This window comes from Papaver somniferum, chromosome 5 (genome assembly GCF_003573695.1).
Source record: "Papaver somniferum cultivar HN1 chromosome 5, ASM357369v1, whole genome shotgun sequence".
In the NCBI taxonomy this organism is placed as follows: domain Eukaryota; kingdom Viridiplantae; phylum Streptophyta; class Magnoliopsida; order Ranunculales; family Papaveraceae; genus Papaver; species Papaver somniferum.
The window spans coordinates 26,429,851-26,455,806 of NC_039362.1; the positions used below are offsets into that span (position 1 = coordinate 26,429,851).

At 36.8% G+C, this 25,956-nt stretch overlaps 1 pseudogene; it reads right to left on the reverse strand.

The window, feature by feature from the left end:
- Nucleotides 1-7,683: 7,683 nt before the first annotated feature.
- On the reverse strand, nucleotides 7,684-9,119 carry LOC113281218 (annotated as a pseudogene).
- Nucleotides 9,120-25,956: the final 16,837 nt, after the last annotated feature.

Here is a 25,956-nt window from a genome sequence, read left to right on the forward strand (position 1 = left end):
CTCATTAAGAAGATCTCTAACCTGTGACTTCATGAGAACAAGATCAATATCAATCTTTTTCAACTCAGTTTGTAACAGGTTAAGATCCTTTACAGCATTCTCGAGCTTAAGTTGAGTCTTCCCAAGATCAGTGAGAAAACCATGAACTACTTCAGCAGAGACCATCTCAGCATTTTCTCGATCTTGATGAGAAAATGCATAATTTCATGAGGCACAAGATTCGAGTTCGTCGGGCTTAACAAGGGTTCTTTTCTTCTTCAAAACAAACTCCAAATAGACAGAATCTTTAATTGAATCGGCTGTTAAATTCCAAGAACTTGAAGTGGACCCCATCCTTAAAAGAGCACCACAAGAGTATGCATACTCTATAGAAGGTTTGGTATTTATTGGTTTCTCAAGAACCAGAAATTAAGGTTTTTCAAGTTTGGTCAGGTCCAGTGTGAAAGGCGGTACACGCACATACACAACTTGCCCTTATACCAAAAAAGACATATAAGTGATCAAACAACCAAGAATGTCGTTTATTCACAAAGGTGTTTGCTACGTGAAAAGATTCACAGACATAAGCTCAATAAATCTTATATTCTCATGTGAGAAAAATTCAGAGCATATAAGTGTAGCAATTTTTACGAAAGAGATCTCGAGAATAAATTTTTGTGGGGAGTGCGGCCGTGGAATTTTTTAGGGGTTTTCTTGTATCTTCATTAACTCCTTGATGAATGCATTTAGCTTCGGCTTTATGATTGCATCTAAATTTGTTGGTATGTTAATACACCTTTTGTTCATGATGTATCTCCATGGAAATTTCATTAGGATCCCAATAATTTTCGCACCTTTGCCAATTTTTTTGACAAAAAGGGGGGAATTAATGTGTAGTTCACACTACAAACACATATGGTTTACGGATCATAATGTAAGGGGGATTGGTGCATATCACCATAGTGTTATTGTCAAAGTTGTGATACAATTGAACTTTGATGATGTGTAATAATACTATGACACTGTATAACAATGATTGAGAGCATTTTGTTTTCTCATTGTTATAGCTACGGATCTTCAACAACTGTGATGCTGAACGTACAACCTTTAGGATCATGGAGTACTTGGAAGTGACGAAGATTTCGAGTCGCGTTGAAGATGCCAAGGAGATTAAGCATGTGGACAAGAAGCTACATTTTGTTTTTGTAATCCATATGTATTGATAGTTTTGTCACTAATATTGACAAAAGGGGAGATTGTTAGAGTAGTGCTCGGTCGAACTCGCATGCGTTGCTATCTCAAGCATGTTTTTCAATGTTAGTGATTAAAATTATAAGTCTTGATTTCTAGCCTATTTGTAGATGTCTCGAACTAGGACATAGATAGTGTAGTTGATCTTAAATCTCTCGACGTTCATCTCTTGAAGACGAAGAACTACTAACGGGAGCTTGTGGAACTTCTTCGACAAAAAGTATGTGGAGACTTGAACTTATCTATCACTTGGAAAGTCTATTTCTACTATCTCCTATATTGAGACATAAGTCGTGTTACGATATAGTTTTCTCTATACACATTTGAGATTTCGAGCTGAGTATATCTCGCTTACATATTTCTCGAAATATGTGTTGGTAAGCTTTCGCTTCGACCAAGTTCATCTTATATCATGAGAAAATTGCCGAGTAACATCTTACATGGTTTGTGTGATACAATCATTTGGTGTAAGACTTGGAAGGTTTCAATAATTATTATTTCAATATCTTGAAAATTGCTTTGATGCTAATAGTGTGTGAAAACGGCTATTGACATTATAGAAGAATGTTTCAATGATTGAAATAAAGAGTTGATGATGTAAACATCTTTGGATATAAGCATATATAGTGTATTCGCACATTAGTGTATAAGTCCGTAAACCAGAAGCCAAGAGTATGCATATGTGTGTATACGAAATTGGTGAAGGAGACAGGTTAAGTATGCGTACCAGTACGCATACTGGCGGAAGTTCTCAAACCGAGAATTTCTGCTGAGTTTGGTTTTGGAAAAACTCTTAACTAGTCACTTTAAGTATGCGTACCCGTACGCATACTGGCAGAAGTTTTTGAACCGAAAATTTCTGCTGAGTTTGTGAACTTCATAAACCCAAAAACTGGTTGCTTAAGTACGCATACCCGTACGCATATTTAAGATGGTTACTTTGTCAAATCGGTCAAGTCCATGAACTTAAATATTTAAATCATAAGTAATGCAATCTTTGCAAATCGTGGCTATAATGTTCATGATTGATTCAAGTGAATCAAACCGATTTGATTTCAATTGTGTTTTCTAAACAATTGAACAACTCTTAACTAGTTTTATTTGAGTCATTTGAAATAGTTATGGTTAAGATGAATAAGGTTGATATGAGAGTAATCGTATGGCTAATCTCGGTTAACTATTTGTGAACCAACGTGGTGTACACGTTTAGGTACGGTTACATAAACCTAAATGAGGGTACATTTCATTTGTGTGTAACGAGCTAAGTTCGATCTAACGGTTGAAAGATATTAGCTTGGTTGAATCAGGTTTTTCATCTAACGGTGAATATTGAATGTTTTGTTACCAAGGTAACTTGGATTGCAAACCCTGATTTGAAAACTATATAAAGGAGAACTCTAGCAACTGGGAAACATAATCCCCACACCTACAGTGTGTTACTAGTTGCATAACTAGAGTCGATTCTCCTTTAACCTTAGGTTTCATCTCGAGACCCTGTAGGTTAACGATTTGAAGACTTCATTGGGATTGTGAAGCCAGACCCAACTATTATCTTTGTAGTTGCATGATCTGATCTTGATGTTTCTATCGTGTTAAGTACAATTGAAATAATTGGTTCGAGATTTTATATCTCCGGTAGGCAAGATAGAAAATTAATCACAAACAAACTTCGTCTCATTGTCTGTGATTTAAAAATAACTTGTTTCGCTAGTCGATTAAGTTTATTGTGAGGTGATTGATAATACTAGGCTATTCTTTGGGAATATAAGTCTGGTTTATCAATTGGTTCATGTTCACCTTGATTTATCAAAAGACGGAACAAAAACTCTTGGGTATTTCTGTGAGAGACAGATTTGTTCAATCTTATAGACTTTTTTGTGTGAGACAGATTTGTCTATCAAGTCTTCGACTTTGGGTCGTATGAACTCTTAGTTGTGGGTGAGATCATCTAACGGAATCAACTGTGTACTATCCTGCTGGGATCAGAGACTAAGGAGCGCAACTGTATCTTGAATCAGTGTGAGATTGATTAGGGTTCAACTACAGTCCATCCCGAAGTTAATTGGTAGTAGGCTAGTGTCTATAGCGGCTTAATACAGTGTGTTGTTCAATCTGGAATAGGTCCCGGGGTTTTTCTGCATTTACGGTTTCCTCGTTAACAAAATTCTAGTGTTTCTGTTATTTCTTTTCCGCATTATATTTTGTTATATAATTGAAATATCACAGGTTGTGCGTTAAGATCAATCAATTAGAATATCCAACCTTTGGTTGTTGATTTACATTGATTGATACTTGAACATTGGTTTATGGTACCGTTCAAGTAACTCCTCCTATATTCAATCGGGCTCGCAGATAACAGTATGTTAGACCCCCGCGTTTTCAAGCTTATCTCCTTAAAATCCTCATACGACATTCATTTAACAATATGTTTGTTCCTAAGCATGTGTTGGTATATCCACACATGCATATTATCTACCTTTCCTTTCCTCTCCTTTGTTTTGTTTTGTTTTGTTTTGTTTTGTTTTGTTTTGTCAGTTAGTGACGTTATACCTTACTGCAATTGAGAAATATTTTCTGTCATAGTTTAAAAGTCTTGATACACCAATGTCAAAATTTGCATACCACCAAAGCTAAAAGTAAACCTAATACAATGAGTTACTTGGTAAATTTTTTTTTAACTAATATAAAGCCAAAGGACATGTATTGTCATATTTACCTCAAGGAGGCCACATAGATATTTAACGAATCCAATCATGGGGTAACAAAAAAAAATGTATAACTCGGATAAGATTAGCAGAACCACAAACATAAGTAGGAGCTTCCTCCATATCTCGCCACACCTCTAATCATCCTATTTGAGTACTAGCGCTTGAGTCGCGGAAAAAACATGAATCAAGTAACCATAAAATAAAAATCTTAGGGAATATTTGTATCCGCTTCAGGTCATCTGTTTCCAAATCAAAAATACCCTTGACATGAAATATTTACGTTGGAAACGCATTTAAAGTGGAATTAGGAATTCCACCACTTATTAAATTGGTGTGTTTCGACTGAGAGTACAACAGAAGCTCATTTATTTTCTTTCCTTCTGCCAACCGACTTTCTTGTTCAAATGGAACATCACCTCTCGTACCAGAAATTATACCAAGTAGGAAATACAAATCTAACGGTGTTATTTCTGTACACACGTTAAAATTATTGATTTCATACACATCTTCGTATTGATTGCATTAAAACTATAAATCAAAATACTAAACAAATCTGTTTCGGAGTCTGTAAAACGAAATGTCTGTGTAGTATACCATCAACGTTCCACTAGTACAAACAACAATTTGGGATGTTATTTCTTAGGATCAATATGGTACAGGAAAATCTATCGACAATAAGTTTAGCATAAGGAGGTAAATCTCCATAAACTTTGCTAAATTCGTACCAGCCACCTCTTGGTTTTTGAGAAGTGCGTTCTCGCTCAACTTTTGTAAACAGGTGATCTTGAACTTTGGCTAATTCTCGAGCAGAAAGTAGATCGGGATTGTTCTTTTCATTAGAGACTGATTAAGTTACTGACATAGGCTGTCTGGGTTTATTAGGAGGTGGTTTTTTATTTCTTCATCGCATAATGTAGAAAGTGAGATATTTCTATTGAGAAATTCAGAGAAGTTGAAAAAAATTAGATGAGATTTTTTTTACAAAAGAAATCAAAAAAAATAAATAAAGTGAGTTTTGCTACGAGTTGAGAAGCTAAATGAGTATGGTATTTTTAGGTGTTGAAAAATGTGACCAGTTTGTGGCTATTGGAATTTAACCATTGGCATACGACCTGAGACGACCATCTCAGTTAGTTTGGCTGTATTCCCTATAATATACCCTTTCCCCACATCCCAAAATTGGGTTTGGCCTTCCACCTAGCCTGCCAAACTTGCTCATTCGCTAATGCACAATGGCTTTGCCCTTAGAAAACTATTCTGGTTGGGAACAAAATTGATATCCCCCAATTAATCCATTATACACCAATCCAGTCAGTTTTAAATTGACTCGGTTTTGACTTATTAAGCAAGCCTCAGAGGGATGTGCCTCAAACAAGCCAGGGACGGGCCTAGCAAGGGGCTAATCTGGGCTATAGTCCATCCCTAAATCTGGCCCAATAATAAAATCGTACTGAAATATGTTAAAAATTCTATTTTAGCCCATTATTGTAAGGTATTTTAAGAATGATTTTTTAGGGACCATGATTTTTTTGAGGGGACCATGGTTTTATTAGGCCACATTCCCTATAGTGATAAGGGGTGTCCTAAAACATTGAAATGACTAACCTAACCTTAACCTAATTTAATTTAAAACCAACCTAATAACCACCTATATATATATAACCACCACCTCCTCCCACCACCACCGCCCACCACCGCCGATTACCACCACCACCACCTCCGATTATCACCACCACCAACCACCGATTACCACCACCACCGCCCACCACCGCCGCCGATTACCACCACCACCACCTCCGATTATCACCACCACCAACCACCGATTACCACCACCACCTCCTCCCACACCACCCACCACCACCACCACCGCCTATTTAAGAAATGTAACAACATCAATGCAATCACAATTAAGTTCTGTTACATGATAATTTTATCGAGTATAAAAGACGCCAGCCGCAGCCTGATTCTGCCATGGAACCACTCCGGAGGTATTTTCCAACAAATCCTTCACTTTAATTTGATTTTGATTGCTTCAATCGAATAGAAATCATCAAAATAGGGTTTTAGTAGGAGTTACAGAGCCATGTTCGGTTAGGCCGATTTTCTAAAAAACCCTAGTTTACTAACCGAACTTCTTGAAAATGAAGAACACGAAGAACAGTTCGGTTCTATTGGATTTAAAACTAAGTTACCGAACTCTCTATTCGGTTGTTTCGCAAAAAAATTTAAAACTACAAAGTAACCGAACTCCACCCTTAGAACCGAAAAAAAACAAATCCAGTCTAACCGAACTGTGTTGTTGTGGCCACTATGTTGAGTTCCAAAATAACCGAACTTAGCCAATAGAGTTCGGTTTTTTCGCAAAAAATTTTAAAACTACAAAGTAACCGAATTTAGCCAATAGACGCTGGAACTTCACATTTTTTTTGTTTGTTAAGTTCGGTAACTTCACAATTTTATCGCAGAAACCGAACTCAAAGTTCGGTTAGTTGGCTGTTAGGTTCAAGTTTGCGAAAGAACCGAACTTTGTAAACTTATATACTCTTATATTACGTAAAGTTCGGTTAGATCAAAAGTGCATGCAGTTTGCGAACCAACCGAACTTTGTACACCAAAGTTCGGTTCGTTGAAAACCAACCGAACATAACGCTGTAACTCCTAGAAATTCTATTATTAGAGAGTTCGGTAACCTGCGTGTTTGGAACAAGTAACCGAACTACACTTTCAGATGAGTTCGGTTACTTGTTCATCTCACGGGGCAACCGAACTACAACTTCAGATGAGTTCGGTTACTTGTTCTTCATATAAAGTAACCGAACTGTTCAAAATCCAATTCAAATCCGGATCATTTTGAAGATTAACAAATATTCTAGGAGAGGATGGAGATGAAGTATCAGATGAGTTTTCATCATTTGAATACTCAAACTTAGTGAATTGGAAAAAAAAATCTATTTTCCATGTTTTTCTCCTTCATCTTCTCTAACTCTACTCTCTCAATAATTCTACTCAACTAATAATAAACCCATCTTTTAATTTAATCTCACTAATTGTTTTTAACTAAATCATCACCCAAAATTGACCAGGAGGGTAATTTAGGTATTAATATAAATATCTAGATAAGAGGTGACCTAAATTTACTTCTAATGTCTTTACCCAAAATAAGACCATGATCCCCAAAAAAAACATGGTCCCCAGAAAGTCGTTCTATTTTAATTGCTCAGATATATTTTTATCCCACTGATAAGATAATATTTAGACCATTTGATAGAAGTTTTTAATTTATCAGTAAAAAGAATAGCTTTCTCTTGATATTATTATCACTTTTCTGTCCATGGTCACTTCTTGTTAATGATTTTGATCGTTTTAATTTTTGATATATATCTACTTAGTATTTCACTTGTGGATATAAACTGTCCACCAGCTACGAGATTTGTCGCAAAAACTTTATTGCGACCGTAGCAAAAAATTTGGCACGGCCTCTAGCCGCCATGCAAATTAGTGACAATCCAGCCCTACTCAAGGAGAAATCCTGAGTCCGTCCCTGAAACAAGCCATGCTTGTTTAAGGATAAGCCAACATATATTACCTGCATAAATAATTGTTTTACTAAAATACAACGATGCAAGTCTGTAACCATAATTCGTGAGATAAATCATCCCAAACTAATTTTTTATACACACCACACTTCGTTACCATTGTGCTTCAAAAAAAAAAAAAAAAAAAAAAAACTTCGTTACCATTGACAACTTAAAACAACAATCGTCGTTCAAGATAAGGATGTGATTTATTCGTAATTGCTCATAGTACTGATGAGTTCCTCAAACAGTGGTAGGGATGCTGTGAAGCACAACCGTTTCAACTGTAAGACCGGGTCCAAAACCAAACAGAACTCCCCATTCCAATCCATCTCCGGTAGTCGATTTTCCTTCTTCGAGGGATTTCTTTCTCATCTCATCAAGGATGAACAGAACACAAGCGCTCGACATATTACCATACTCACTCAACACGTGACGAGTTGCCTTGAGCTTCTCTTCTTTTAATCCTAGTTTGGCCTCAACTTGGTCAAGAATTGCTGGACCACCAGGGTGAGCAATCCAGAACAAAGAATTCCAATCAGTGATACCAATAGGTTTAAAAGCCTCATCTAAACTCTTCTCGATGTTCTTAGAGATCAAGCCAGGAACATCTTTCAATAAGTGAAAAGTCAGACCAACTTCACGTAAATGTCCGTCGATTGCACCATGTGAATCTGGGAGAATAGTCTGAGCTGCAGAAACGATTTGGAAAAGTGGACGCTCTACTGTTATATCAGGGTCAGCTCCGATGATCATAGCACCTGCACCATCACCGAAAAGAGCTTGTCCCACAAGGGAGTCTAAATGAGTATCAGCTGGTCCACGGAAAGTAACCGCTGTAATCTCTGAGCAAACAACAAGTACACGTGCACCGGCGTTGTTCTCAGCTAAGTCCTTAGCTAGACGCATGACAGTCCCCCCAGCGAAACAACCTTGTTGGTACATCATCAGTCGTTTTACCGAAGGACGGAGGCCGAGGAGCTTACTGAGTTGGTAATCAGCTCCAGGCATGTCGACACCAGAAGTAGTGCAAACGACTAAATGAGTGATTTTTGACTTTGGTTGACCCCATTCTTTAATAGCTTTCGATGCAGCTTCTTTTCCTAGTCTTGGTACTTCAACAACAACTATGTCTTGGCGTGCATCAAGTGATGGAGCCATGTACTCGCACATGTTAGGATTTTCGTTCAGAATTTCTTCAGTGATATGCATGTAACGTTTCCTTATCTAAGATTTCTCGCCTGCATATGCATGTATATATATAAAGTTAGACCAATAAAGATGTTAGTTCTTTGATTTAATTAGTTGTATTAACACTTCATTCATGTCAGGTTCCATTGCGAATTTGCATTCGATACTAGCTACTAAACCTTACTAATTTATGGAAATAAAAATGGCATACCAAGAGAAAGAAAAGAAACTTACACATTCGCTTGAATTTCTCTTTGAGATCGGTCATATGTTCGCTCTTGGTAATTCTAAAGTAGTAATCAGGGTAGTCAGCTTGTAAAACACAATTGGCTGGAGTTGCAGTTCCAATAGCTAAGACATTAGCAGGCCCTTCAGCTCTTTGTGCATTTCGTATTTCCTCAACAGTCACCATTTTTGAAATTCGTTAACGAATTTGGTTTTCAAAATGTTTCTACCTGCACCAAGAATGAGAAATGTGGTGTGACGATGAAAATAGAAAACAAGATAAGTTTGATTCTTATAGCGAGTTCGGGAGTGGGGTGAGTAATTAGAGAAGAATGATGTTAGGTTGGACAGACGGGTGGATGAATATCCACGTGGACCAGAGGCACGTAATTAAACTAGCAGTGATAATGAAGCTATGTACGTACATGATCGGTAGATACCAAAATCGTTTTGGTCAGTTATTTGGTTGATGATGGCCTACACTCTGCTCCCCGGGACAATTTGAAATTAGCATTTGGTTGCAAAAATGGTTGTAGTACGGCGTTGCATAATCGTGATGTAGATGTGTCTTTGTTACGGCACATAAACTTATTTGTGTATTTTAGAAAAAATATTTTCTAGATATTTATACTAATATAGTACTCTCTCCGTCCCTAAATAGATGACGTATACCATAAATAAGTGGAGTGATAGATTAATATTATTATAAGAAATATATAAAATTTGATAGCCATATTTATATTCATTAGATAGGTGTTTTAAAATTGTTTCCGATGATAAAAAGTTTACGAAAATCCGTTGTATAGTTTGAGAGATAAATCATTTTTAAATTTACTAGTAAATTTTAACTAGGTTATCTAATTAGGGACGGACATAGTAAATAATTTAACAACATAAACCTAAAAAAAAAATATTGCAAAAAAAAAAAAGTATAACTAAAAATTAATTGAATGATTAGTTTTGCCAAAATTGTTAATAGGAGTACCAAATTGCTTGGGGTTGTACCACATTACATACAAAATAAACTAACCATTTGTCTTTGGGCTAGTACACCCCAAGCAAATTGGCACCCTGCATTAGCGAGCCTTGAGTTTTACGGGATAACAAATTAGCATACCAGTACCTATTTACTATAAAATGAATGTAAGAGATGACCTATTTATGACATCAATTTTATGTTTCTAAAAGAATCCATTTATTTTATAAAAATTAATTTAGATATTTATGTATTGTTATGGGAATTCTTCAGATTACAAATGATAAAATGGCAAACCATTAGCTACAATAATAGCACTTTTATTAAATAAACCTGAAGTATAGGGTGGGCGTGCTTTGTCATGGATGCGACTGTATCGGTTTGCCTTGCACAATTGACACCAGATAAATAGATTCTAACAAAGATAATCGCAAATGACCAGCCGTGACTCTGAAGAATCCACATTAACAATGAGAGCTATTAAAAAAAAATCATTTTTTTAATTTAAGGTTATATTTGTTTCAAAACTCGAGTGTGTCATACATGGCTTTATATAGCCTTGTGCTCATGCAAGAATTAACTATCCTAATCAATAAGGTACATGCATGCGTATGGTTGTTTTATTACATTTACTAGTATAAAACTTGATTTTGTGCCCGTGCTACGTCCGGGTACCTTTTTTTTAACCATATTTTTGATTTGTTAAAGCTCGGCTTCGCCTCGCCCCGCCCCAATGCATGCTTGGAAAGCTTCGCCTCGTCTCATCCCGATGCATGCTTGGATCGGCTTCACCTCGTCCCGTCCGGATGCATGTTTAGGATATTTTATTTGGTGTGGCTCGGCTTCGTCTTGCCCCGTCTCAATACATGTTTGGCTCGGCTACACCTCTTCCAGTCTCGATGCATGCTTAAAATTATTTTGGGAGTACCAAGTACATAGTTGCGGCCAACCTGTCTGTTGTAGTGGTAGTTAGGATCCAATTCATGCGGTAAGATAATTCTACAGCTGAAATGATGGAGCAAATTTTTATAAGCCAAAAATAGGAAGACGATGTACACGCTTCTCTTGTGGTAGTATCCTTGCCATTATTAGTTCGAAGCTAAACTAAACAAATGGCTACAAAAAGCTAGAGTGTTAACCTAAATAAAAGTCTCAAACACACAAAAATGCAACAGCCTAGGAGAAAAAAACAAACAAACAAAACAATACAATACATTTTCTTATTATAACTTACCTGAACTATTATGGAAGATGTCCTGGCCTTGCTAAAAAAAAAAACAATGCATCTTAGCACATTACTTTGAAATGTTGAGGATCTACTGGCTTGACTATGTTAGGGAAGATGTCCTGGCCTTGCTCTAAGCGTCTAAAAAGACATTTTATTAGTTAGATGTATTGTAAAATTGTAGAGTATTTTTTCTCTTTTAACCATATTTTTTATTTGGTGTGATGTGGCTTTGCCTCGCCCCGTCGTGTACTTTTTTTTAGTTAGGCGTGGCTTGACTTTGGCTTCGCCTCGCCCCGCCCCGATGCATTTTTTACTTGCCCCGTACCATCGCGACACATTTTTGATTAGATTTGGCTCGGCTTCGGCTTATCTCGCCCCGTCCCGATGAATTTTTGATTTGAGGTTGCACGGCTCCGCCTCCCCTCGTTACATTTAAAAAAAATTAAAATTATGAATTTTAGAAGTACCCATCATAGATGAATAGCAAAAATCCACAAAAGAAACTGTAGCGTCACGGGATTAAGTTTTGCAGTTCACTGTTAACCATCAAAAATATACATTACACCTTGGTAAAAATGAGTCCATGCGTCTCTACATATGCAATGTCATATATGCTGAACGGCGACCATACAAAGAAGCAATGGAAGCAAAATTTATTATGGAAGAAAAAATGGACAACTCATAAGTAAAACAAAAGAAACTGCCCAACTAAATCAAGTTTCAAAAATTTTAAGTATATATATTCCATTTTTCATAAATATCCGTGAATACTGCGACTTCTAAGTTATTACATACAAATGAGTCGGTACATAGGGGAACACTGACCCTATTTTATTCCGTGAAACAAAACATAAATGAGTTAGAAGTACTCAGTCACTCCACACCCAGTTCCAATATTATCTTGGCCCAGCCAATTTGATCTTTGCCAAGACATAAGTCATGAGTGCTTTTAAGTTTTACCGATATTACAACAGAATCTGCATAGGTTCTTCCCCGTTTTTGGCTCTTCCAGGATTTGAAGGACGCTCGAACATCTGCGATTAGGTATCTTAGTGACCATGATTACGAACAGACCTGTCCAATTAACAATATAGACCTGCAAAATTATCTCATTTACCATAACAAAATGGCATATCTCAAAATGAAGTACTCAACCATCGCCACCATGAATTTCATCAACAGGAAATCAGTGGAATATTTTCATGACCAGTTTAGATTGCAGGTGTCAACAAAAACTCCAGAACTGTAGAGCACATCAAGTAGTGCACATTTTGAATAACTAATTTACCAACTGAAAAAATCAATTTGGATCAATTCTACTAATATAAATAAATAAATAAGGTTCTGATCGAAGATCAAAGTAGGATAGATTATTGGAGATAAATGTGAAAATTATATAGCATCTCTTCTCTCCCTATTTCTAATTAAATGTGAGATGGCAGTACCAAACTCCATGCATATGCTTCAAAAAAATCTCCATCTAACTAATGTTTACCACTTCTGTGAATGAATATACCTTAAGCTGGTACTGTACCAACAAAATTACAAACCAAATAGAGTTCCCAAATCCATTAGTCATGTACAAATGCGCCCCAAAAATTAAAGACTTGGGAACATGCATCAAAAATGAAAAGGTACCCAATTAAAAATGAGGGAACAATTATTATTACAATATAGATCAACCACCCCATCCAAGCAAGAAATGAGAAATGGATGCACAACTTCATCCCTGGATGCTCTAAAAATCAGTATTCTTATATGCATATAAATTGATTGAGTGAAAAAAGCAGTCATCAAGATCAAGGAAATCAGTGCTAGAACAATTAAAACAAATTAATCGAATTTTCTCTAATTTTTCTTTTTGTTGTAAAAAACATATTAAACATAATCCAAAATCACCAACAAACTTATACACCTTACTCCTGAAAAGAGTAAACACAACGATCAAGTAAAACTCATTAACAAACAGAACAGCCGTCTGCACTTGATATATTAGGTAGAGTACATTAGAGTTGTACCTGTTGTGGGTGAATCAAATCTCAGTCCTCTCCATTATTAAGCTGAAGCTTCGATTAATTTCAATAAAAATATGGATTGTAATAAATAGATTAAATACTTGATTTCAGTATTCTCTTCATTTAAAGAAATATCTATTGGAAGAAAAGTTATCATACCATTACGCTTCTTCTTTAATGAGGGATGAAAGAGAATAGTGAAAAAAAGTATGTTCTTTAGCATTGTTATACAGTATCTAGGGAAGTAAAAAACTTTAACGTAACTGTCAATCAGGTAGCATAACTCATCATTAAGATCAAAACCATACCCCCTACTCAGAAAGATGGACCTACTAATATTTTTATCTCTATCATGTCTTTATCACTAGAAGCATCACAAATCGGAGATGTCAACATTGACAGACCTGGGAGTTTCATACTTCTCATCTGGTCAAAGCTTGTTGTAATGGTGCATTGTTACTATACAATTGTCTCCTAAATACTGAAGTTTTACTTAGTCGCTAACAGAAATGATAGAAAAAGAAGATATATGTAGAGCATAATGCACTTTACATAAAAAGAAAATCATGGATCTACTCACATCAGAGGACAACCCTGCAAGATAGACAGAAAGCACTTCAAGTACATTGAAAATGTTTGGTACATTGATGTCCATTATGAATCTGATAATGTACCTCCCAGTTTATGCAGATAGGTACCAAGCACTTCAAGCTACTATGTTGAGATGCACACACATCTCATAAGTCAAAATAACTTATGAGAAAAACTTGATCTCCATCCTTCTCTTTCCTTCGATGTTTACGGTTCCAGAAAAATTGGAACCCTACACACAACAGACCATGCGCATGTTGGAATGACAAAAACAATAAATTGAAAAGCCGATTCAGAAACTGCAAAAACCAAAGTAAACATTTGACATATAAAATCAATCTAAGTTAACTATGCACAGAATCCATGATCCTAACTTGTAAGCAGCTGCAAACTTGGAAGATAGTTTGACTTCCCCAATCCTAAAATTGGGTTTACCTTAATCCTAGAATTAAGGTATAAGTATAACTCAAAATGTAGAAAACGGAAAAGTCTGATTCCGAGACTTCTCTTCCGTCTGATTCTTCAACAAAGGTATGAGTTTGTTGTAAAAAAAAAAAATTCAAAACCCTTGCAATGCAGTCTAAACTTAAAAACCCAATATAACTCAATTCATAAAAATTCAAAATCAAGCACTTCTAAATGCAACAGTTCAAGATCCAAAAGGACGACGAAGTAATCAGTAATTACCTTATTCCATTGGTTGGGCCTGTGAAACCCTACAAAACGATGAATCAATAAAAAAACATCTTGCTCAGTAAAACCCTAGCCCATGAATCAATAAAAAAACATCTTGCTCAGTAAAACCCTAGCCCATGAATCAGAAGACATTATGAATCAGTAAAAGCATGAAGGTTGTTTATGCTTAATTCCACTGTTCTTATCAAAAGAGCAGAATAAGGGTTGTGAGCCCGTGAAACAAAAGTGAGAATATGAGGCGGTAAAGGAAAAAAGCGAATAGAAATTAGGGTTCCCAAAAAAAAGTTTTATACCTTAGCCATTTGCTTCCCATGAAGCGTGTTGTACTGAAGATTCTCAAAATCACCGTGAACAACACCTATGGTCCAAAGTTCCCACCATTGTTCATAAACCCTAATTTAAGCAATCAATGGCTGCTCCATATACCAGTTACGTTTCCATTCTCTCCCGAAGTAAACAGTCCATGCATCGAACAATTTCGGCATCTCCTGAAGAAAAAAAACCCTATTAAATAAACAGACATAAATAAAACAGAATCAATCACGATAACCTAGGTTTGCCATTACTGGTACTTTGATAGGAGGGAAGAAAACCTACGTTTATTCCTAGGGTTGCTTCTTAGGTTTTTCCGTTTTTTTTTTTGTTTTTCTTTTCGGGATATAATAAAAATAAAAAAGATTTCTTTATTTTGTGAGGAAAAGCCTTATTTTTCTCTCCTTTGAGGAAAAGTAAAACGGAAAAATTCTGTGAGAAGGTGACGGTCACCGTTCAACGTGAAGCCTAAGGAGCTTTAGATTTTAAAGGAATTAGATAACTTAATTTATATTAATATCCTAAATGAATTGCTGCTATATGTTTCTGTTGTGCGATAACTCGTCTTTGAGTTCTCTTTGTTTTCGTTGTAGTGGTGAGAGAGATTTGTTATGTCTAAACACCATAATCACGTGGAAGTTCGATTTTTTATGTGTTGTCTCCCAGGCGCTCGAGTACTTTGAAAGACTTATCTGCTTTATTGGGAAGAAAATTGTTTTATTGGGAAATGAATCCACACCACATCAGCTTCCTTGAATGATGCTTTTATTCTGTGTTAGTTAGCTTGAACTTGATACTTTATATTTTATTTGATAATGCGTACTTATTCACGCAACTTCATAATATTTTCAGCTTGTATTTCTGTATCCTCGTTATACTATATCTTGTAGGAAGCGGAGTCAAGTCCATATGAATTATTGGATTTGTTCCATCCACAACTTCAAAAGGACTTTTACAAGTAATCCGACTTTTCAATCAATCGTATGCAAACTCAGCCTGAGCCAAGATAAAATCCCACTGACGAATAATTTTCCAACCAGACTACTTAAGAGATATATCAAACTACGATTGAGGACTTGGTTTCTCCACTTGTCTAAGGGTGATGAGACAAACTAAACTGCAACGTATTTCCTCCAAAGAATCCGCCAAAGGTGGCCAACAGATTCACTATCTTGAGACGTAAATGTCTTTGTAATGCCATAAGTTTCACAATCTACCCGAAGTATAAATTGACAACGTGAGATGCGTCTAAGTTTTGGCACATTGAAAATATTGTGCCATCTTTGAGAATCAATCTACCAAAACCGTAATCGGATCTTCGTTTATTTGAGTAAAAGGTGGCCGCACTATGAAATCAAAGGTTATATTTTTAAAAGTGTACGTATATGAACACGCACTGGTGTGTACAATGAGGTGTTTCGTATGACTCTTTGATACATGACATGTCTGACACCGAAGCACACGATGTGCCTCGCTAATGTTGATACCGCCTTTAGCAATCGCGAAATTAATAGTAATTCCACTAATAATCCTACCTATAAACTCATCAATTAATAAGTTCATGCCTTTTCATTATTTGCTTCTTGTTACATGATCATTCTAAAATATTCAAAAGAAAAGAAATCACCTTATAAATCAATATATATATATACAAAATTTAGTTTTATAAGATCATGATACTTATCAATTTATTATGTATGTAAGCCGAATTTTCAGTACCGAACTCACATTTCTAAAACGAATTATACACGTACGTATCCGTTCCGAACTATTTTCCGAACAACGAATCGTCGACCGACTTTTTGACCGAACCCGACCTATCCGAATTCGTATAATTCCCGTACGTATGTCGTCCCGAACTTCAACCCATACCCCGAATTGCTAACTAGGAACCGGGTACACCACCATGGGCTTCTGCAATTATTGATTCCCATAAAGAGCATCAGGAACACACAAATTACTTATAGGCACTTCTAGCAGAAGCAAAAAAAAGTTTGCTTCTTGCTTCTGGAAAAAGCAACTTCTCTCCTCGGTTTCTGTGTTAATTTTTTTTTTCTTTTATTCTTTTTCAATCGGTTCTCCTTTTTCATAATTCACCCATATTGAAATCCTTCGACCATGAGAACGACTCAAGAAAAAAAGAAAAAAAACGATGATCATGAGAAATATCTCACATGGTTAACTAATTAAATTATTGCAATATGGGTTATCTGAATCTCTCCTTCTTTCTCTACTCTATCGTCATTTGTTATAATTAAATCACAGAACGAGTTTTGAACGCCGGATCAAATTGGGAATAACAAATGGAACAGTATTACAGAGTCGATTAAGGCGAGTACATACGGAGACGCTACTATGAATCAGGAACTAATTAGAGCCTCTAATGAAATTTTTGCTAAACTCAATTTAGGATTTTCTTTGGTAAGGTATACTGTGGATTGAATGGAGATGATGAGAGAGTGTGATAGATGAATTCGGGTGAGTATTGTTGCCGGAAAATCAATGGTGCTCTTGTAATTAGGATTAAGGTTTTTTACCGAGAAAAACAAGGGGTTTTTTGTAAGAGATTTCCACCCGTGAAAACATCAAAAACTTGTGATGTTGCCGTCGATTGGAAGATGTATGTATGTGTGGTTTGTCTTGAATTTTGATCAAGTGCAGGGACTGAAAGAATGCTAGAATGAGTGTGGATTGTTCTAATGCAGGGAAGGAGACATGGTAGGCCAAGGAATGATCAACAACATGCATGTATGACTAGGGCTGTCAATGGGTACCCATTATCCGGATCCGGAACCAGACCCGGTATATTAGAGTCCGGTTCCGGGTCCTAAAGTTGGACCCATTAGCTACTTAGGACCCGGCGGGTAATTATCCGATTGGACCCGAATTTAAACGGGTCCAAACGGGTAATACCCATCGGGTGCCTGCGGGTATCGGGTACCCGTTTATTCATTCTTTATTCATGTTTTTAGCAAAATTATAAGTATTTTTTCTAGTTTTAGCTTTGATATTTTACTCATTTAAATTTTTTCTCTTAAATTTAATCTTTATTTAGTACATTCATAAGAAATAATAATAATTTTTTATAAAAATTACTTAAATCCAAGCTAAAAAGAGAAATATATTAAGTTTTTGAGATTTTTTAAATAGTTTTCTTTAGACCCAATGGGTACCCGGAACCGACGGGTACCCGGGTATTTAAACGGGTCCGGTTCTGGGTCCACAAGTTTAGGAACCGGAACCGGAACCGTTAGGAACCGGACCCGACCTTTATAAGTAGGGTCCGGGTCCGGGTCTAGTGATACCCGGAAGGATCCGGACCCGTTGACATGCACATTAAGTGCTTGTAAAAATGCATGAACCACTTATTTTCTCGACGGAAAGAAAATGAAGCTGCTGCCTGAACAATTATCAAAACTTTTAAGAACAACACATTGTTTATGCTCTATACCAATTTTTGTTGTTGTATTATAGACGTGGTATTCAGAATTAATAGCAAATATTTTTAACTTCTGATATTATTTTGTTGCCAAACTTGCTTATCAGCCCTTTAACTTTTAAGTCACCCAATTGCAAACTAACATATTCATAAATTTTTTTCTCAGAAGTCCAGAAGCAGAAACACTTCTGTTTCTGGTATCCAAACAGGCTATTACTATGAAAAGAAAACCATCTTCCAGTATGTAACGACCGAAATAGCTTTTAGAACAAATTTCTTCACAAAAGATCTTATTTTTCTTCTACAATTTTGATTCAGAATCAGATTAAATGTCTAATTTACATCCAATAAGTCTTGTTCTATAAACCCATTTAATTAATTATGAAAACAACAGGTATCAAAACTTTTTGGGAATTTTGCCCTAGGAACAAAATAATTTCTTAGGGCATGGGAATTTTACTACTTTAGGACATGATTATGTTGTTTTAGTGTTACTAATAGGAAATAATATAAGAGAGTCTATATTTAGAAGATACGCATATTAAGTTGCGAGAGTTATATTAGGAATCGAGTATTTTGAGTATCTTGAGAATCAAGTCTTGTGTCGTAAGAACCAAGTCTTGTGATTGTATAAATAGCCTGAGGAATTAATGAGAAAGACACACCAAAATTTTATCAATGTAATCTTTTATGCTTCCGCGTTTATGCTCTCCTCTCTCTTGCTCGATCCTTAACATGGTATCAGAGCAAGGTGAGAGGGAGAGGAAAAGAAATCAACCAGTTTGCAAGTCATAAATAGAAGAACCGCAAAAAAAAATTTGATGATGATTGAGAATAAGGCGTAAAATCTTTTGTTGTCGTAGCCCTAATCTTATATCCAAAACTTGTTACCTGCCAAGCCGTGTTCGCCTGATTCGATAGTTTTATAAACAAGGAGAACGAAAGAAAATTAAGAGTGGTTTGTTGGCTAGCGTTATGACTTGAGTTGGAAGCCAAGATGGAGAAGTTAGAAGCAGCCATGGTTATTGAAACTCCTTGACAAGGATTAGGAGATCGATCTTGAGTCAATATGGAGAAGGAATTAGTACCATGAAGATGAGTTGATGCCGACTGGATCATAATAGTCCGCGAAGAAGAACTGTTGCTGCCATTAAAATGAGGATCAACAGGACAGAGATACGGTGGTTGCTAAGAAGAAGATGTTGAGTTTTTATGGGCTCGACAAAGTGAGAAGAACTCTAACTAGTTGATGGTGACTGGATCAGAAGATGATGCTGTGCTGTGGTGGACTTGAGGAATGGGTACTGGTCGCTAGTTTGCCATGGTTCAGTGGGTCTCATCCTTAGTAGCCAGGAACGTCCAACCACCTCACGAATCTCATTCGAAATCGCGATTTTGCGTTCCCCACTGAAATTCGTGATGGGAACGCGCTCCTGACATGAAAGAAACGCGCTCCCACTCGGTGAGAAACGTTTCAGTGCAAGAGAAAAAAAAGAAAGGGGAAAAAGCACAGAGAAAAAGAAAGGGAAGAGGAAAGGGGAAAGAAAGTATAGTAGAAGAACAGGAAGAAGAAAGGGTAGAAAGAGAGCAGAGAAAAAAGACCGGGGAAGAAAGAGAGCAGAGAAAAAAGACCGGGGAAGAAAGTACAGAAGAAGCAAGGAAGAAGAAGACGGCTGCATGAAAAATAAGAAGAAGAAAAAATGTTGTTTTGAATTAAAACCCTAGAATTGGCTTGGGTTATTTTTAATTAAGAATGTCTTGTTTTTACCGTGGGCTAAGTTGGAGCCCAAGCCCAATATCTTCCCTATATTTTCTATGCACCAAACTAGCTTCCAAATTCTTGAAGACACAAAAATAAAAAAGAAAATGAACGATAGTGTAGGAAAATTAGTAGTATATCTAATTTTTCTATGAACATAATTTACGCTCCCGATACGTTCCACGAATTTCATTTTTTGAGATTTTCACGAATCCCGTTCCCGACCTCGCTCCCGTTTCCGACCTCGTTCCCGTTCCTGGCTACTAAGGTCTCATCCGTGTTTTTAAGACAAGGGATTAATATTTGGATCTGTTTTTGTGAACATGAAACAAGGAAAGTGGTGATCGATGGTTGTTTGCTGTCGGTTTCGAAGAGCTCGGAACATACAGGGAGGAGGTGGCAGAGCTGATGATTCTTGTGAAATGTAGGATGGAAACTATGAGCTGAACTGGATCTCGAGAATGGCAGTAATGCTGCAAAGGATGTTCTCGTTGATAGATTGATGGCTACTGCCACAGTCATTGATCGACGGTGATGAGCGCAGGTGAAACAAAGATGTAGATGGTGATTTATGTAGCCGAGTATTGACTGCTGTATTGACGGAATTGGAGCTGAGTGCTGCTGCTTTAGTGCTCGGGTTTGATGATGAATAAGGCTGTGGTGACGACGAGAAGTGTTGGTCAGTGATGTTGTTGTTATTCTCGATGGAGTTGATGATTAAAGTGAATGAGACGGAGTGAGAAACTCAGGAAGAATGAAGCTGCGATGGGTTAGAGATTCGTGAAGATAGTAGTGAAGCTTGAGATGTTGACAGCTATAATAATTCAGTGGAGAACAGAGCTGTACCGATGGAGCTCAGGTGAGACTGGGAATAAGGATGGTTGCTGTTACAATTTATGATAGTGACGAAGAAGATGGTGATGGTTTCCGTTGAGGGTTACGAATGGAATCAAGCTACTAAGGGTTCGAAAACAAGAAAATTAATAGTGTGCTGCTGAAGGAGAAGATTGATAGTTTGCTTTAGAAGTTCTATTGAATGGTGGTGACTGCTGAGGTGCGAGTGGTTGATGGTTTTCGAAGTTCGGGAAACAAGGAGTTGTTGTCGGTAATATACTCCAATATTTAGAGTGATCATACAAGTACAGTTCGGAAAGGATAGGAGACTGGGGTTTGCGTTGGATATAGCAGAAGTGGCTTGAGTTAAGGGGTTTGAACCGGCCTGAGAGTTGTTCGATTAAAAGCCTCAAAGAAAATAGAGAAGATGCAGACAAGATGTTTGTACGAAGCTGGGACCGCAATGTCCTTAAACTTCCATTGGGACAACAATGTCCAAAAACTATGATTGGGACCGGAATGTCCTTAAACTTCCATTGGGACCGCAATGTCCTAAAACTATGATTGGAACTGTAATGTCCTTAAACTTTCGAAGGGGACCGAGATGTTCTAAAACTACGAAGATGGAACCGAGATGTCCTTAAACTACGAAGGGGACCGTAACGTCCTGAAACTACGAAGAGGACCGAAACGTCCTGAAATTATGAAAAGGACCGTAATGTCCCTAAACTACGAAGACGAGGACCGATATGTCCTTAAACTACGACGAGAACCGAAATTGGCAGAATTTTTCACAAAGATATTTGTGAAAGTTTAGTTTAAATTTCTTTTGTCCAAGATGGCATTCGTGATCTACATGCTCCATCTTGAGGGAGGGTAATAGGAAATAATATAAGAGAGTCTATATTTAGAAGATACGCATATTAAGTTGCGAGAGTTATATTAGAAATTGAGTATCTTGAGTATCTTGAGAATCAAGTCTTATGTCGTAAGAACCAAGTCTTGTGATTGTATAAATAGCCTGAGGAATTAATGAGAAAGACACACCAAGATTTTATCAATGTAATCTTTCATGCTTCCGCGTTTATTCTCTCCTCTCTCTTGCTCGATCCTTAACAGTTACCAACAAGGAATAAAAGATGGGTTTGTCGATGCTTATTCGTTGCTAGCTGATTGTCAAAGGATTGGGAGGAATTGATGTTCGTGTAGAAAAGAGACTTATGCCACTATGAGTTTGAAAAGAAGAAACGGAAGAAAAGGGATCATATTGTTCTGAAGGTGGAGAAGGTGTTACTGCCATTCATCTACGACAATTGAAATATTATTTACTGGTTTTGGGTTTTGATGGTGGAACTGTTTTATTGATGGTGGTCTACGGCAATACTGTTTTGTTCTGTGATAGTGGTTGCGGCGGCGGTTCGGAGGAGGGGAAGAAGGTGAATGAATTAGGGTAAATGAACGGTTAATGTGTAAAATACTACTACCTCCGTCCCTAATTAGATGACCTAGTTAAAATTTACTAGTAAATTTAGAAATGATTTATCTCTCAAACTATACAACGGATTTTCGTAAACTTTGTATCATCGGAAAGCATTTTAAAACACCTATCTAATGAATATAAACATGGCTATCAAATTTTACATATTTCTTATAATAATACTAATCTATCACTCCACTTATTTATGGTATAGGTCATCTAATTAGGGACGGAGGGAGTATTAGAGTAAAGAGTATTGTTGTAATTTTGTTAAATAATTACATTTTATATAAATTTATTAATAATTACTTAACAAAAATAACCTAGTCAAAACGGATCAACGTCTGATCCAGGTACCAACCCTTAACGTTGGAAAAATGTTAGACGAAACACTAGTGTTGGTCTAAACGCGAGTACCAAGCACCAATTATCCCTTATAAAAATTATATTTTTCCAGTTTCTCTACTTTTTTTCTTGTTGTAAAGCTAATTTAAATGGCTCCTCCAACATTTAAATCATGGTTCCCGTTACCTTACGCATACATATCTGCCAATATCAGATTAAGGCAGTGACTTTTTGTAACTTTGTATACTCCCAAGCCTAGTTAGTAATTTTACGAATCATTCCCGAAAGATTCGCGAACGTATCCGAACTGACCGAGTCTAACTGATATTTCCGAACTAGAACTCCCATAGGTAACTCTCTGACGAGAGTTCTGTTGATTGGTTTTTGTTTGATTTTGTATATACTTTATATTTAAATACAATTATTCAGTTAAAATTTTCTATCGATAATTGTTTAACCAATGTTTTATGTGTTGATTTTTATTAAAAGTCTATAAACTCGTTTTATAATACATTTATGCGATTAAATTGTTTACTTCATGTTAAATAATCACGCTAAAATGTTTTTTTCCATCTTATAATAAATCATATACAAATAAAATTAGTCTTGTAATTAGGACATAATACTTATCAATTTATCATATATGTAAGCCGAATTTTAAGTGCCGAACTCACATTTATAAAACGAATATACACGTACGTATGCCGTTCCGAACTACTGTCCGAACAACGAACCGTTAACCGGATTTTTGACCGAATCCGACCTATCCAAATCCGTATAATTCCCGTACGTATATCGTCCCGAACTACTACCCGTACTCCGAATTGCTAACTAGGCTCCCAAGTCCCAAACAATTTATAGTTGGAACCATGTATAGCTAGCGCCTAATGACGTGATTGGACATGGAGCAATTTGTAATTCGCTTGGATTTTTTCGGTAATACAGTAAACTTGTTGTCCAAAATGTGAAAGTGAACATACAGTAGTTTGTAGAGATAGTAGCGACCAAATCAATGGACACAACGCAGAGTAGATAGTTGTGAGTCACCGGCGGGATCCGGTAGAATTAACGATATATCTCGATCCACCAATAAATTGAACTAGATTTTGTGCCCGTGCTATGCATCGGGCGGACCCGAACACCGTTTAGCCTTGCCCCGTCCAGATGCATGTTTAGAATTTTTGATTTGGTTTCGGCTCGGCTTCGCCTCGCCCCGTCATGATGCAATTTTGATTGGTGTGGCGTTCCTTCGTACGGCCACGTTGCTATGCAAAAGCATAGAACCTTCGCATCCCCCGGTCGCAATACATAGATCACAAATGCAAGCCAGTTCTCAGAAAAAGCATATACATTACCATCTGATTAAAAGAAACCAAAACAAAAGTGTGTGCAAGCTTGCTCACTCCCTGACATGAAATCCATTACTACATTGCCGGGCACCATTAGTCTCTTATTACCAATAGCACTTTCTCATCAACTTAATTCATGCAGACCTTCAAAGTCCTCCACTTCTGATGTGTTCCAGGTTGGATGCATAAATTTGCGCAACTTCTTAGTATGTTGTACCAAGCTATCAGATGCTCACAGTTTTCCTGCCAAACCTCAAAGGCCATAAATTAAATGCGTGTATAATCCTTAACGAAATTCATGCCTACAGTTTCGTAGGGAAAGGAAGATACAAAAAATGCCAAATTCAAGCTAAGCCGTAATGAGATACATTCGATGGATACCTACAACCTAAAGTTATTACCAACACCTTCTCAGTTCCCAAAAGCTAAATTCAATATTTAAACTGAAGATTCACATATGTACGTTTCCTGGGATGAATTATTCCACTCTCATGTCGGAATAGTTACCTGGGCACAATCCTAAGCAAGTGGCCCTTGCGATGAGAAACTTATAAGAATAAGATTATTTGAATTAGAGCAATAATTGATATGGTAGTGGAATCTGCAAAAAGATTGGGCACACTGCACATTTCATTGATGCCTAGCTAGCATTATATTTTGAAACATTAGGAATACAGTTATGGTAATATACTTGCACCTCCATGCCAGGAGAGGAGGATTCCACGACCATAACGCCCTTTTCGTTGATTCTGGATCCTCAAAATGAAGACCACATTTTTGCACTACTGTTTCCAAATTGACTATACCCTAATGCCTTATCTGCAAAACTATATATACCTTTCACAGGACTTGATAAGTCAGGTGCCCCCTTTCTACTCTTAAGATAATTTCTTCTCGATTCCCATCAACTTCACAAAAAATCAAAATCAAAAACAAAAATCTCTCTTTTAATGAGCAGAACTACAATTAGATTAACAAAATTGGAACTTTTCTTACCAGTTTAATAAGGTTTAATGGCTGAGCTGTATTGGTTATGCATACAAGTCTTCAGTTCACTGGATGCTTTTGGGGAAAGAACTAACACGAGGTATGCGCATTACAGTTTGCAGGAACAATGTCAATGGAGTGCTGGGCTTGATTTTGAAGTGTGCAAGGGTATCACAGGGATATTTATTTTCCTTGCTAAATTTCTGGAGTTTCCTAGTTCATTCGTATTTGATAGGGGGAAAAATTTTTCAAGCCATGTGTGGGGTTTGAGGTACCAACCAGTGAAGGGGAATAGCTGGATACAAATTATGGTCCAGATTGTTGTAATTCAGGACATGCTTGTCAAGATTCATCTTCAGATTGAACTAGAAGTACAAAGTCCAGGCTTGATGGCACTAAATCTCAAGGAAAACACTAAGGGGTTAAAGGACAAAATGCCCCAAAATCGACCCCCTAGGTTTGAAAATGCCCCGGACGTTAGGCAAGAAATCAAAATGCCCCAAAATCGTATCAAAATGTCCCATTCTGTTATGTTTTCCGTTTCAGAGCGTTAAGTGGCCAAATGCGTAAGCATGTGGCCCGCACGTGGAAATCGATTGACATTTATACCCTTCTGTCCACCAAGATGAAAATCTAGGATCGTATTTTCGTCATTTACTGAGATTGCGACACGTGTCGATTACAAAAATGGACGGCGAGAGATTTTGGGTTTTACATTTACCGAATTTTTTTTAAAATGACCACGATGTCCTATTAGCTAGGATCGCGACACGTGGAACATCCTAGCTAATCAACGGCTAGATTTTCCGACCGTTGTAATAACAGTCATTTTTTTTTGTCTCCTCTGACTTATAAATTGTGAAGATGATCCAACCAAAAATCAGTAATTTTTTTTTTCTTCATAATGGCTGCTACATCATAAACCAATTTTCTTCAGTTTCGATTGATTGTCATTGGATCTACACAAGGTGTAAATTAGTTCCTTGTAATGGTATTTATACATCATAAACCAATTTTCT